Consider the following 16,773-nt stretch of genomic DNA (forward strand, 5'->3'; position numbering starts at 1 on the left):
GGAATTATGAAGAACCCAATCGAGTTTGTTTGAGAAATAACCCGATCAAGTTTTTATGATAGAAAACTTGATCAAGTTAGTAGTGAGTAAATGCAAAATACATTTCATTGACATAACCCTTTTAGATTACTATGATAGCAACAACTCGATTGGGTTATTGATGATCGATTATGTCTATCATAAATAAATTAAATATTTATAAATATAGAAAAAAATAATCTTTACAATTAAAATTATTTTTTTAATTAGGGAAGAGCCTACAATGGTAACTTGTGAGCCTCTCATGTGGGAGATCTTGGGTTCAAATACACTTTACACATAAAAATAATTAATTACAATTGTAAATAACAATAATTAATCTAGGCTTTGGTTGTTTACCGGTCCTTTTTTTTAAATATATATATAGATTTATAACTATATATTTATAAGTATACAACTAAATTCATATATAATTAAATATTTATAATCTATTATTATATATACAATCACATATATTCATAACCTCTCTCTCTCTCTCTCTCTCTCTCTCTCTCTCTCTGTCTCTCTCTAACCCCCCATCTCTCTTTGTGTATTAGTTCTACATAACTAGATTGGGTTATTAGATCCTATGGACATTGTAGTTAGGACTCAATAACCCAATTGGTTTATTGATAACCTCATGAGGTTACTAAAAGTGTAAATAAAATAACATTTCAATGATTATTATGATATTTCATTATGGCCCACAAGATTCTACTAATGTTTCACATGTATTTTTGTAGTAAGTATGCAAATATTTTTTTTTTTTTACTTGGGAATGTTGAATTTAATCAACTTTGTTTTGCCAAATGTTGACCCTGTGATAGGACATATTGTCAATTAGTGACAAAACACTTAAGTCATCCAAGAAGGTTGGTTAATACTGCAACTAAGCTTTCCATCAAACATTATGTTTTCGTGTAACTCGATCAGTTCAAGGATATCCATTGTAAACCAAGTTCTTAGTATGAATTGTTAGGATTAACCTCGGACAGAAAAAAAAAAAAAAAAAAAAAAAAAAAAAAAAGAACAACAGCTACATGCAAATATAACCAATACCAAAAAATAGTAGATCGCATAAAAGAGAACACAAGACACCAAGATTTGACATGGTTCACCCAATCCCTAGGTTACATCCACCAACAGCAAGTCCAATATTATTATTATCCAGTGATTACAATCCGCAATCCCTTATAGCTCAATACCGTCACAAGAAGCTACAATATCACTATTACATTATGAAATCCCTAACCCTAAGCCCATTTTATACAAGCTTTTTATTGCTTACACAATTAGGCTAGAATAAGTTGTCCAATAGGAAAATAGTCGCTGACACCTTTTATAATATAAGAGAATTTTTGGCTTCGGGGACGGTGCCCCCAAAAACCTCCACAAGGGAATTACCCCTTGATGCCACCCTGTACTGTGATAGGGAGAACACCTGGGGCATTGCCCTAGGACCCCGCAGTGGCACTACCCCTTGACCCCATCTTGGGGACGCTGTCCCCAAACCCCTCGTAGAAATAATATGGGGAGAAAACCACGCTGAATAAACCTTTAAGTCTGATTAGGCTCCACATCACAATAATCTCCTAGTTGGAGACTGATCAAACACCACAATAGTAAGCTCCCACTTGGAGACTGATCATAGCACTACTAAACTTGTAGCTCCCACTGGAATATATCAAACCACACTAGACTTTTTTGTTCTTTTATGATCTTTAGTCAAGAAGACCAACCGAAGCTGAAGAGGAATTAAGCTTCTCCCTTGTTACTACCTTTGTAAACATATTCATTGGATTGCCATCTATATGTATCTTGTCTAGATTTAACTATCCATCATCCAAAATTGGCTGAATGAAATGGTATCGGAACTGTATGTGTTTTGTCTTTGAATGAAGAGCTGAATTCTTTGCAAGGTGAATGGCACTCTGACTATCTGTAAACAAATAATTATCCTTCTGAGGGTGTTCCAATTATTTCAAGAAGAACTAAAGTCATATCATCTCCTTGGTTGCCTTTGTAGCAGCAATGTACTCTGCCTCTATAGTGGATAAAGAATTAACTATCTATAACCTAGAAACCCATCTCATGGCTACCCCACCAATAGTAAATACATAACCTATAGTACTTCATCTAGTATCAATATCCCCTACCAAATCTGAGTCAATATATCCCTATAAAGTAGTAGTAAAGTCACTAAAGTGTAAACACTTACTAGATGTACCTCTCAAACATTTGAGAATCCATTTAATTGCATTCCAATGCTCAATTCCTAGATGACTTATATACCTGCTAACAACTCCCACTACAAATGCAATATCTGGCCTTGTACATACCATAGCACACATTAAGTTTCCTATTGCTGAAGCATAAGGTACCTTAGACATCTTATCCTCCTCTTCTTGTGTCTTGGGACACATCTCCTTAGTCAACTTCAAATGGTGCAAGGACATTTTGAGAAATAGGGCCCTCACTATTAAAAATTTTGTTGTGTTGTGCTCTAAGTGAGCTTTGTAAATAGAATAAAGGTATGATGACCTAGTTGTGTGCTTTGGAAATGCTAGTTAGGGGATAGGAAGTCATAATGGTCCTAAGAGGGGTCTGGTGCTCCTTGTCATGAATTCCTAGGATAGGTATCTAGCCTTGGAAAGCTAAGAGTTAGCCAATTTGGAAAAAAGATGTCAAAAAGATGTAAACAAAAAGTTGCACCTTTTCAAATGTTGTTGAACAACATTGCACAACCCCTTTCAAACATTGTAGAGACTAATGGCAACCCTAGTTGTGATGGGAAAAGACCTAAGAAGTAGTATATAAGCTTTCAAAACCGTATTGTTGCTATTATGTGGGTGTCAGTGTACAAACAATATGTTTCGGAGTGGAATTTGTATGCAAAAAGACAAAATAGAGAGCAATGAAAGCTTTTGTGTGCTGAATTAATTAGTGTAACACCTTAGCATTATATTTTGGTTTGTTTAGAGTAGTTTTGTTTCAGTAAAGTAGGAGTGTGTGTGTTTGTGTGTGTGTGTGTGTGTGTGTGTGTGTGTGTGTGTGTTTCCTTTAGAGTTTGTAAATCTTTTTGTTTTTGCTAGTTCACTATCCTAAACCAGGCAGTTGGCATTGAGGAACATGTAACTCACTATACCACTCTAGAAACAGTATGACCTCTTGGGTATTGTGAGTGTACTCTATGTACTTCTTTCTTATAGAATTAAGGGCCCTCAAAATCCATAGAAGCATTTTTAAGCTCTTGCCCTAGGTGAGCCAGTGCATGTCCAACTAGGGAAGACTAATGTTGTAGAGCTTACAAAAAGTAGGGTTGTGAAGATCAGTAGGAAAACAAGTATGGAGTAGAAAGGGGAGTGAGCTAAGGCTCCTTGGGAAGAAGGAGAAATTAATATCAATCTTGTAAAGCACAAAACTAGCCCATACAGTAGAAAGACCTAGAAAAGGCCAAGAAACCCTTTAAAACCCTCAATTTGTGCCGAGGTATTGTACAGTCTTTTTGAACCCAAAACCTAGAAAATATGTGAGTACTAATAAAATGATTGGAAGTCTCTAAAGGAAGTTTGTGTTGGTTAGTGGTAGAAATTTGAGTAAATCCCTAACTTCTTGGAGCAAGAGGGCTAATTGGGGCTCTTTTCTAGTAGCCCTATTTTGGTGGAAAAGTGTGGAATTGATAAGGAAGATAAATGCTTTGAGTTTCCTTGGGCAATGAAAGAAGTGTGTTGAGATTTCTTACTTCATCTCCATGACCCTACAAGATGTGTGCAAATATTAGCCAAGAAAAAACTAGAAAAGTTTAGGAACCTTGAGTGTTCTCCATCTAGCATGAGAACCTAGCAAGTGGCAAGAAAAGGAGTTTGTTCAAGATAGAAGAATGGGGTTTGGGATTAGGGGATCTCTACATAAAATGGATCCTATAGATCTAGTTGGTGGACTTAGAAGTCACCTTATGTCTCAATGGTAGACTAGGAGCATGAACTAGTGATTAGTTCATCCCCTCTCCCTATCATCAAATGACTAGGTAAAGGTGTGCTGACACCTTTAACATTCTCCGTAGAGAAATGTTGTAACACCTTCATAATATAATCAGCTTGAGATAATGTCAATTTCTTATTCTTTCTATCTCTGCAAATCTTGATACCAAGGATTTGTTTTGTTGTCCTCAAATCCTTCATAGCAAATGCATGTGCTAATTAGCATTTCAGCCCCTTAATGTGATCCATGTTAGACCCATCTACAAGCATATCATCAACATATAAACATAAAATAATGTAGCTATCATCATCTGACCTCTTAAAATAAACACAATGATCTGAATGAAACCTACAATATCCATGCTCATGCATAAAACTATCAAATTTATGATATGATTTCTGAGGTGCTTGATTCAAACCATATAAACTTTTCTTAAATCTGCACACTAGATTCTCCTTACCTTTGACCTTAAATCCCTATGGTTGTGCCATTTATATATCTTCATCCAAATCACCAGGAAGAAAGGTTGTTTTAACATCAAGCTACTCCAAATGCAAATTTTCAATAGCCACAATAGTAAAAATAGTGTAAACAGAAGTCATTTTAATAACAGGAGAAAATATCTCATCAAAATCAATGCCCTCTTTTTTGTGCAAATCCTTTTACAACTAACCTAGTTTTAAATCATTTCTTTCCTCCATCCTCTTCTTTCAACCTATAAACTCATTTATTATGTAAAGCCCTTTTCCCTATAGGAAACTTGCATAAATTCCATGTCTTAGTTTTCAACAAAGAATCCATTTCATCTTTCATTGCAGACTCCCATTGAGTCTTTGTATCCACCTGCATAGCTTCATCATAACATTCAGGTTCACCAGCATCAGTAAGAAAAATAGAATACAAAGAAGGAGAAAATCTTTCTGGAGGTCTACTTATCCTTGTGGACTCTCTAACATTCACTGGGGTGTGTGGTATTTGTTGTTGCGGTTGTTGCAAATCATGAGGAATTGTTGAAACATCATCTTTTGGAGTATCATCCAACACTACATAATCATCTTCTTTCTTCTCATATTGCTGCAACAAATCTTTGTACAACACTTTCTCATTGAATATGACATCCCTACTTCTTACAATTTTATGATTTTCAAAATCCCAAATCCTATACCCAAATTCATTAATATCATATCCAACAAATACACATTTCTTTGACTTAGCTTTCAACTTGGTTCTATTTTCAGAATCTATATGAGAAAATGCTTCACAACCAAAGGTTTTGAGAAAAGAATAACTCGCCTTCTTACCAATCCATGCTTCCTCTAGAATACCATAGCCCAAAGGAGTAGAGGGACCTCTATTAATTAAATATACAAAAGTATAGATACCCTTCACCCACATGTTTAAGGGAAACCTTGCATTCAACCTCATGCTCCTTACACATTACATTATAGTCCTATTCATGCGTTCAACCACTCCATTTTCTTGTGGAATCCTTGGAATAGTTTTCTATCTATGAATACCATTAGTAGAGAAATAATCTTCAAATTCATGACTGCAATACTCACCACCATTATTAGATCTGAGACATTTTAATTTCTTTCCAATCTCATTTTCAACCAAGCATTTCCATTTCTTAAAAGTTTGAAATACATCAAATTTCTATCTAAGGAAATAAACCCATACATTTCTAGTTACATCATCAATAAATGTAAGATAATAATGAAAGCCACCAAGGGAAGATACCTGAGCTAATCCTCATACATCTATATGCACAAGCTCTAATTTTTCACTTTTATATTCCTTCCCAGTCTTCACAAACTCACTCTCTTTTGTTTTTCATACACACAAATTTCATAGAAATTCATATTAACACATTTTAGACCTGATAAAACTTTTTTGAATAAAGTACTTTGACTCATGTGCCCAAGTCTATTGTGCCATAGCACTGTATCAGAATCTATAGCAGCTATTTGTTCCCCCTACTCAACTATAGCAATTGTTCCTAAACATTCATTTTTCTCTAAAACAATCAAAGTAGAAGGAACAATATGACCTCTACAAAGATATAAGGTGCCTACTTTCACATATTTTGCTACTACAAGGGAACCTTTTGAAACCTTCCAATTTTTATCATTAAAAGTAACTACACAACCATCATCACCAAGGTGCCCTACTAAAATTAAATTCCTACTCAGCCTTGGAATATGTCTTACCTTATGTAGTAGCCAATGATTCCCATTCTGCAACTTAATCTTAACTTTTCCCTTTTCAACAATCTGATAGGGTTCATTACCCCCCAAATAAACAAGCCCAAAATCCCCTTGGACATAACCAATAAAATAACCTCTATGAGGTGTAGCATGAAATGAAGTACCAAAATCTAAAACCCATGAATCATCAACATTTTCTAAAGAAAGAAGCAAAGCATCATCTTCAGATTTGTTACGTACCACATTTGCTTCCTTGTTCCCTTCAAGTTTATCTCCTTCATTATTTTTTTGAGTTCAACAATCTTTTATCTTATGCCCTATTTTACCATAGTACTAGCAATCTCTCGGTCTTCTAGATTGAGACTTCTTCCCATTTGACTTTCCTCTTGATTTCCCACAATTTCCAAAATTATTTCCTCTCTCAATCGTCTCACCTTTGCATTGTATGTTCAAAGCACTTCCTAATGTAGATCCACTTAAAGTTTTCCTACGAATTTCCTCACTCAAAATAACACCAATCACATCATCATATTTTAAGATATTAGATCTAGAAGCAAAATTACTCATAGTCATTACCAAGCCATTCCAGCTTTCAGGCAAGGAACACAAAATCAAGAAAGCCCTAATTTCTTCATCAAAATTAATACCCACAGAAGATAACTAACTAGTAATAGTATTAAACTCATTTAAATCATCTACAACAAATCCACCTTATGTCATCTTCATATTAAATAAACGCTTCATGAGAAATACCTTGTTTGAAGTAGAGGGCTTTTCATACAGTTTTGCTAGGGTTTCCATCAACTCTTCCGTCATCTTCACTTTTGTACTGTTAAATGTCACTAATGGTGCCAAGTATAATTGAATGCTTCCAAGTGCCTTTTTGTCTAAAATCTCTAATTCCTCATTTGTCATAGTTCCCTAGTTTTTAGTTTTTCCTTCCAATGGCTTCTGTAAATCCTTCTAATAAAGATAGTCCTCCATTACCATTTTCCATAACTAAATGTTCTAACCATTAAACTTGTCAACCCTCAGCTTACCCGTGTTTTCCACCACTCCCACTCAATCGTGAGACCTTCCTATAGATGATCACTAAAAAAAAGTGATGACTAACCTAGCTCTAATACCACTTATTAGGATTAACCTTAGATAGAAAAAAAAATAGTTACATGCAAATATAACCAATACCATAAAATAGTAGATCGCATAAAAGAGAACACAAGACACCAAGATTTAACATGGTTTACCCAATCCCTGGGCTACATCCACCTACATCAAGTCCAATATTATTATTATCTGGTGATTACAATCTGTAATCCCTTATATCCCAATACCACCACAAGAAGCTACAATATCACCATTACATTATGAAATCCCTAACCCTAAAGCTTTTTATACAATCTTTTTACCACTTACATAATTAGGGCTAGAATAAGTCATCCAAAAGGAAAATAGAAATCGACATATTTAATAATATAAGGGCATTTTTGGCTTTGAAAGTAGCGCTACCCCTAAAAAATCTCGCAGTAGCATTGCCCCTGAAGCCCACCTTATACTGTGACAAGGTGCAAGGGCACTACCCCAAGACCCTAAAGGGGAGTTGCCCCCAAACCCTTGTAGAAATAATATGGGGAGTAAACCGCACCGAATAAACCTCTGAGTCTAATTACACTCCACATTAAAATATGAATCAAGCTACCAGTTCAAGTTAGTATGCTCCAATGTCACCCAAGTGCCAAAGTATCACCCAAGCTCACTATATTGCCCAAGCATTAGCATTTGGTTGACTTAAAGGTACAATTTGGTTATTGTGAACACATCTCTTGTTTAAGCCAACTTGGAATAGAGTTATTATTTAATAGATATATAAGGAAGGAAAATTAGTTTTTCTAAGATGTAATGTGTGTAATACATGTAACATGAAAAGGAGACAAGAAAGTGAATACTAAGTAGATTGAGTAAGCAAGCTACTAAGCAGTATAAAGGGAAGAGCATAAACTTATATCATAGTCAAGTGATTATGTTATTCAAGGATCTATATTAACAAATAGAGTTTCAAAGCAAAGATCAACCTACTGATTCATCCTAACAGGTGCATTAGTCAAATCCTCTAACCAGATGGACCTAATAGTCCTTTGTTGAATCTCCTAATAGAGTGCATACTTCATTGTATTATAAAATTCTTTTACAAGGTGGACCTAATAGTCCTTCATACTCCTAACAGAGTAGATCACCAAAAGTGATCGATTGTAAGCCCTAATAGGCCAACTTTATTACTACAGTAGCGAAGCATTGTGGGTGTCATCCCCAACCTAGTTTTACCTTCTCCTTGGAGGGTTTCTAGGTTACCAAATATTGTGTAAAAGTGTTAATGGTGTTGATTTTTTTATTTCTTTATGTTCATGCATGAAAGTAGATTAGATAATCAAATGAAGTTAAGAAGAAGTATACTAGGTGTGAAAATTTTAAGTGCTTCCTAATTCACCACCCCCCCCCCCCCCCCCCCCCTCTTAGTCACATGTTTGTCATTACATTTCCAACACCAACATCTTATTGTATCTTTGTATCTTGTGACTAAGAATAAAACAATGTACAAATTTCTTTAATTTTGTATATGATCATGTATTTTGTTCATGTTATTGTTTAGAGGGCAATTTTCTTGGAAATGATGAATTTGTTCTATTTTCTTGTGTCCACATGTTATGTTATGTTCGTATCTTGTGATTGAGCATAAAATAATGATGAAAATTTGTTTAATTTTTTATTTTATTGTATATTTTGTTTATTTTATTATGTGTAGTGCAATTTGCATCTACAATCATGGGAAAGAAAAAGAGATAAATGATTGAAAAATGAGAGGTAGAAAAAGCACAAAAAAGGAAGCGTACGAGGAGATTACATGAAGGTACATCATCAAATGCCTCTAATGTAAGTGATAAAAATCTATCTATTGATATTGATGTCAAAAATACACCTAATTTGACAAACAAAATTGTTCAACACACCCCAATTGAGATGATTATAATAAATACACCAATGTCACCTAATGCCCCTAATGTGACATTCAAGTTGAAATGATGAATACGCATAATGTAAATAATGAAAATATAGAGCATGCACCTACATCAAGATCTCCTAGAATAATTTGTAGAAAACCAAAGTTTCTAATTGGCATCGATGAAAATATTTTGAAGCCAATGCATGATAAAATGTTAGAAATAAATTGTAGAAGAATTATTAAAAATATTTGGAATAACAATTTTGAAAAATTAAATCAAAGTGGAAGATGCCAACTTGTTGTTGAAATGCTGAAAATCTGAAATTTAGAGAGACAATAAGAATTTTGGTGTTAGAACGTCTAAAAATAGTAGTGAAAAGAGCATTGTTAGAAATTGCTTTGATGCATACCAATCCATCGGTTCAAAAGCATGTAGTAAAGATGCTAATACAAGTCAATGTGTCCTCACATCAATAATAATGGGAAAGGAAATGACAAAATCTCATATGATAAGAAAAACAAGAAAATCATTAAGGATAAGTAGAATAACATTAGTTAAAGCCTTAGTGAGGTGAGAGAAATTTGAAAATTTTAATGATACTTCTTTTTGGTCATTCCAAGATAGACTCCCATGTAAGGATAAAGTTATTGTTGATGCACAAAGAACATTAATTGAAAACTTTTGGTGTGAAAACACAAGGGCTTCACCAAACAAAAAAGATGTTGTCAAAAGACAAATTGGAAAAAATAAACCATGAGCTACATGCAATACGTATTTTGGATATGACTCAAACGCAATTTTATGAAATGTTTCTTCAAAGTTTTCCTCAAATTAAAGTCAGCCAAAGGTTTTTTGAGATGATCAAACGATTCTATTTAAAGATAAATCATGCACAAACTACAAGTTGTAGGGTTCATATTGAGTTTTATATACATTATGATGTTTATCATTATATATGTTGTACTTTGAATACTAATGATATATTATAGGAATGTGGTCTACAAGTACCTCCTAATTCACCGAGAGAATTTATTGCAAGTGTACTATGTAAACAAGATGATGGATGCATTTGTTATAAGACCATGTATTTGAAAGGATTTTTCCCTCAATGTGGTGGTTTTCAAAAGTTTCATAGATGCCTACATCTAGATAGAACACATGAAATTAGTAAGACACTAATTTCTCTTGGAAAGTACAAGTCAATTACATATGTTGTTAAAGATGGAAAATAATTAAAGAGGTGTGAATTAGTAAAAAATGATGTATGTGTAGCTGATTTTATGAAATTGTTTCAAGAGAAAATAGTTTATGAGTGTATAAGGCATACACATAGAGCTAGATGGTTAGATGAGAAATTCAAGTTGTGTAAGGACACCTTTCCCTTGCGTACGATTGTGTTAGTTGTTGACTTCATTGAAAACTATACACTAAAACCCCAAAATAAAGTGCAACTAATGTATTACAACTCCATACAAGTGTCAATCTTTGTACACATAGCATTTATTCATGCACGTGGTAGTAAAAAGGAGGAAAAAATGGTTTTAAGAGAGTATCACTTCTATAGTAGCGATGATCAAACTCATTCATTAGAGTTTGTGCAAGGATGTTTCAGAGTTTTCTATGACAATTTGAGAGAATGAAATGTAAGGTACAGTTAACACATTATATGGTCATACAATTGCACTGCACAATTCAAGAATACAAGGATGTTCTATTGGTTGAGTGGGATGCATGTGACAAGTGGAGGGCAACATTTTTGGAATTTTAGTAAGACACGACATGGAAAGGGAGAGCATGATGGTGTTGGATCATGTGTAAAAAGAGCCCTTAGTAGAGAGGAATTAAAGTATGAATGTGGCACAATATTAGAAAATGTTGAAACAATTATGAAATGGTCTAATTCTATGATGGGACTAGGTACTAAATGTAATTCTATGGTTCTAGATATTTTTGGTTGATATATGAACCTAACATTGAAAATTTGCAAGATTGGTGTATACTTACAGGATCAAGTGAGATGCATTCATTTCAAAGTTCAAGTGCAACATCACTAGCTATTCATACTAGAAAGCTTGCATGTTTTTACTCTTCTTGTATGCATCATTTATGGGATGAATGTGAATCAAAAGAGTGGGTTGGCCAATGGTCTTGTAGACCTTTGCATCCAATTGATTCATATCAACTACCTACAATGCTATAGCTCAACCAAGTTGAAGCATCAACAAATTTTGAGCATGTATCTGACCTAATTGAACAAGGTACTAAGCTATCAATTTAATACTTGGTTAAAATATATTACTTCCATTTTTGGCATTAACATCTTGTTTCATATAAGGCAGGTCATGTATATGCAGTTATTGCATATGAGAATAATGATGAAGGAACCAATTACTATCTATGTCAGTGTATAGGGACCAAAAATAACTAGTAGCTAGAATTATTGATGGTGAGGGTATTGAGTACCCAATAGGATCTATCATTGTGACATGCACATGTCTTAGAAGGTAGTATATTTATGTCCAGTGGCATGAAGATCTTTTTAAGTTAATTTGTCGTGTATAATGTATCAATTTTGACTTCAAATTATCTTTAAAATTAAATTCATGTACCCTATCAAGAATTCTAGCACATGGTTTTTTGAGAATTTTGAGACACACAAACATATTCTTCATTACTCTAACCTTATTTTTGCAACAAATATTCAATTGATATAGTATCATGGTAGGCCTCTTAACAAGAAGTTGTGAAAAGTATGTGAATCTGATCATGAGGCAATACTTGATATAGTAAGGATTAGATTTGATCTAGAAGGTTCCCTCGATTGATTGCGTGCTATATAACTGAATCATTCTACATATGGTAGAATAATTTTGAAAATTTTGCATATATGTTGCATGAAATGTTGCAACTTCACAGTGATGTGCATATATAGATGCTAAATTTTGTATATATAAAAAAAGAGAAGACATGTTACATGTGCATATTTATATGCCATATTTTGCATAAAAATCCTATAAGAGATGCAACATGTACATATTTAGATGCCAAATTTTGTATATAATATCGATAAGAGATATAAATTTTTAATATTGTTTGACTTCAAATTATCTTTATAATTAAATGCATGTACCCTATCAAGAATTCTAGCACATGGTTTTTTGAGAATTTTGAGACACGCAAACATATTCTTCATTACTCTAACCTTATTTTTGCAACAAATGTTCAATTGATACATAATCATGGTAGGCCTCTTAACAAGAAGTTGTGGAAAGTACGTGAATATGATCACAAGGCAATACTTGATACATTAAGGATTAGAGATGATCCAGAAGGTTCTCTCTATTGATTGTGTGCTATATAGCTGAATCATTCTACATATGCCAAAATAATTTTGAAAATTTTGTATATATGTTGTGTGAAATGTTGCAACTTTGTAGTGATGTGCATATATAGATGCCAAATTTTGTATATAACTGAAAGAGAAGACATGTAACATGTGCATATTTATATGCCATATTTTGTATAAAAATACTATAAGAGATGTAACATGTACATAATTAGATGCCAAATTTTGTATATAAAATCAATAAGAGATATAAATTTTGTATATTATTATATATTGTTATCATTATAAAATTTATTGTTATGGTTATAAATTTGGTTCTTGAACTCTATTTAATGGGTTTAATGATAACATATCCTTCAAATAATATTCAATTATCTTTAACTTATATCAATTTACAAGGGAAATACAAAGTTCACTTAATAGGCCTAATGACACCTAGATGGTTGTCCTCTTGTATTTTTCTCCCAAATTTCCCCAAACATTAGGAAAATAACTTATAGATTTATATATCCATTTGGATTTTCTACAACATATGAAAATATTGGATAGGGTTGTTTTGGACCGTGTCCTTGCTGTCACACTATGGCACCCCTTTAAAGGCTTGGAATAGGCCACTTTTACAAAGTGACTACTCTTTATCCTTAACCCTAATTTCCCAAATTTGTACAATATCTCCTGAGGTGTCAAATCCATATATTTAGTAGTTTTATAGTCCCCTTGGCCTTGTATGCATTCCCAACCATCAAATCCTCACCACTTGCTCCTAAAAACTAGGGCCTTCTAGAAATTCACTCTCCAATCACTTTCAAAACTGATTCTTTCAATAGACACCTTCAATTCAACATACATAATCAACATCAACTAAAAAACTTACCCCTTGTTAAGGTAGACCACTTGCTAGTATACCCTTGCATTAAATTTATACCCTTCAACAATGCTTCCTCACAATGTACACCCCTTAATCCTTCTTTCCTACACCTTATTTGATTATTTATGTATAATACATGTTATATTGGACCTTCACTCATCTGTACTACACCACTCGTATGTCCCTCATATGTTATCAACCACAATGAATGGAAGTGTCCCTAAGGATCTCTAAGCACTATTAGGCAATGATCTTCGGGTGTCCATATCTCTAAGATCATGCAAGATATTGAGTTATTGTTAGGTGCTACATGATCACATTGTCGAGCCCTATAATAACCTATCTCTATTTTAAGAGATTTGACTTTGTTTGGATTTGACATCCCTATCTCGCCAAATGCCAACAGTTGCAGTGTTGCTTAGTTCAAATGAGAAAGGTTGTGTATATTTCAAATTGTTCATCTTGGGATTGAATTGTCTACTCCATTAGTTCTAGCTGGTCAAGATTAGGCTAGGGCCAACCTTTTTTTGGTGACAAATTCCCTTAGATGTTATCAACCACACTGAACAGAAGCGTCCCTAAGTGTCCCTAAGCTTTACTGAGCAACAATATTGAGAGGACATATATGTGAGCTCACATGAGGTATTGAAAAACTATCAAGTGTTATAGGATTGTGTTGTCAAGGCCTAAAATAGCCTATCTCAATTTTAAGAGATCCCACTTTGTCTGAATTTGACATCCCTTTCTTGCCTAATGCCAAAAGTTGTAGTGCTTCTCAATTCAAATGAGCAAGGTTATGTATATTTCAAATCATTCTTTGTGAGATTAAATTGTTTTCTTTGTTAGATTTGGTTGGTTAGATTTAGGCTAGGACCAACCTTGTTTTAGCCATAGAGTCACTTGGATGCTATCGATCCAATTGAACAAAAGCATCTCGAAGGGTCTCTAAGCACTAATGGGTAGCTATCTTTGAGTAGCCATATCTATGAGCTCATGAAAGGTATTAACAAATTGTTAGGTGATACATGATCATGTTGTCAAGGCCTACAATAACCTATCTCATTTTTAAGAGATTCGACTTTTATTGGATTTGGCATCCCTTTTTCGCTTAATGCAAAAAGTTATAGTGTTGCTCAGTTCAAATGAACACGGTTGTGCATATTTCAAACCTTTTCACCTAGGATCTAATCATCTACTCTATTATCTCTAGTCAGTTAGGTTTAGAATAGGCCCAACCTTGTTTCAGTCATAGAGTCTCTTAGACGCTATCAATGACACTAACAAAAGCATCACTAAGGGTCTCTAAGCACTATTGGGAAATGATCTTTGAGCAGACATATCTATGAGCTTGTATAAGGTATTTACAAAATCTTAGGTGCTACAAGATCATGTTTTCAAGGTCTACAATAACCTATCTTAGTTTTATTAGATACTACTTTGTGTGGATTTGCCATCTGTTTCTTGCTTGATGCTAAAATTTGTAGTATTGCTCAGTTCAAATGAGCAAGGTCATGCATATTTCAAACCATTCATCCTAGGATGAAACCATCTACTTTTTTAACTCCATTTGGTTTTTTTTGGGGTAGGTCCAACCTTGTTTTAGCCACAAAGTCCCTCAAACACTATCAACCACATTGAATAGAAGCGTCCCTAAGAGTCTCTAAGCACTATTGGGCAATGATCTTTGAAAGAGAATATCTTTGATCTCATGCAAGGTATTGACAAACTATTAGGTGGTACATGACCACATTGTTGAGGCCTACAATAACCTATCTTATTTTTAGGAAATCCAACTTTTTTTAGATTTGGCATCCCTTTCTTGCCTAATGCCAAAAGTTGCAGTGTTGCTCAATTCAAAAGAGCAAGGTTGTATATATTTCAAACCATTCATCCTAGAATCAAATCACCTGCTCCATTAGCTCTAGTTGGTCAGGTTTATGCTAGGGCCAACCTCATTTTAGCCATGGAGTCCCTCAAATTTTATCAACCATGCTAAACGAAAGCATTCATAAGGGTCTCTAAGCAACATTAGTGACCTTGTAAGGCTAATTGCTTCAATGACTTGGTCTAGTAAAACCAAAATTAATTTGATTCAACCATTTCATGGTGGAAGTGTCAGTAAGATACTTTTTGCATTCTATTTAACCAAAAAACCTTTGGCCTTCCACTCTTTAATAAAAAGATGTAAAGTTTCCATATTGCAACTTTTGATGCAAAGATGACAAACATAGCAAGTTCTGAAGAATGCTTACAAAACCTTCTAGAACTAGCACTTAGACATCTTAGTAGACATAAAAAGCTATAAAAAAAAATTTTAAGAGCTCATATTTCCTTTGGTATATCCTTTTCCATGTTGGCTTAAGTACGCATGCCAAATATAGTCAAACCACAAGATAAGAGTTTCCAAAAAAATGTCAAAATAAGTGTGCAGTTTTGATAATTTGACACATAGAAAAATCATGACACATTTCTATTGTTCATGTCTTATTACATCAAAATAAGGCACATATGATTTTCATTACATGTTACAATAAATTTGATAAACATGTTAGATTTTATATATATGAGCATTCACGTGTTTGATTAATTGCAAGAAAGTAAGATGAAATACAAATTTGTATGCACACACATAACAAGTTGGATGGAAATTAAAGTTTAATGTATATCAAAATAAACAATATTGTGCCATATTAATCATATAGTTACAAAAATATTTCATGTCTCATAGGTATAATACAAAATTTGAATGTATACAAATATCAAATGTGTACAATAGAAATGTCAAATGTGCACAATACAAATCTCAAATATATACAATACAAAAGTCAACTATATGTCAGTGTCATGTAATGACCACAACTGCATATGTATATCTCTATCAATATCTATGGCTCTATTGGACAATCAAACTTAGCCTCTTTGATGCAATTTGTAGTTCACCAAGTGTCTACACAAGAAAAATTAAAATGTTGTATCAAATATCTTATCTATAAATAATATGAAAATAACTAAACATTGGGTTCTAAATCATCCATAGTTAATTTGTTGATTACCAAATCACTTTTTCCTACACTTGAACTAAATGATAATGGCAATGGGCTCCTTTGTGGACATTCAAGTCTCCTGAAAAAATGACAAGGTAGAGTGATAATGAAAGACACAACTATCGATGAATCAATGCTCATGGGAGGCACAACCAGTGAGGAAATAGTGCTAATATGGGGCACAACTTGTATGGTAAGTGATAAAATGTTAGGCTTGTAGAAATAGGTTTTAGGGATTTCTAAATAGAGTAAAAAAGAAAATATGTATTGAAGCCTAAGTTGTGTCTCCTATGCTAGTGGGAGGCACAAC

The sequence above is a fragment of the Cupressus sempervirens genome, chromosome 2 (assembly GCF_028749045.1).
Source record: "Cupressus sempervirens isolate cs-2001-9-10 chromosome 2, ASM2874904v1, whole genome shotgun sequence".
Taxonomy (NCBI): Eukaryota; Viridiplantae; Streptophyta; class Pinopsida; order Cupressales; family Cupressaceae; genus Cupressus; species Cupressus sempervirens.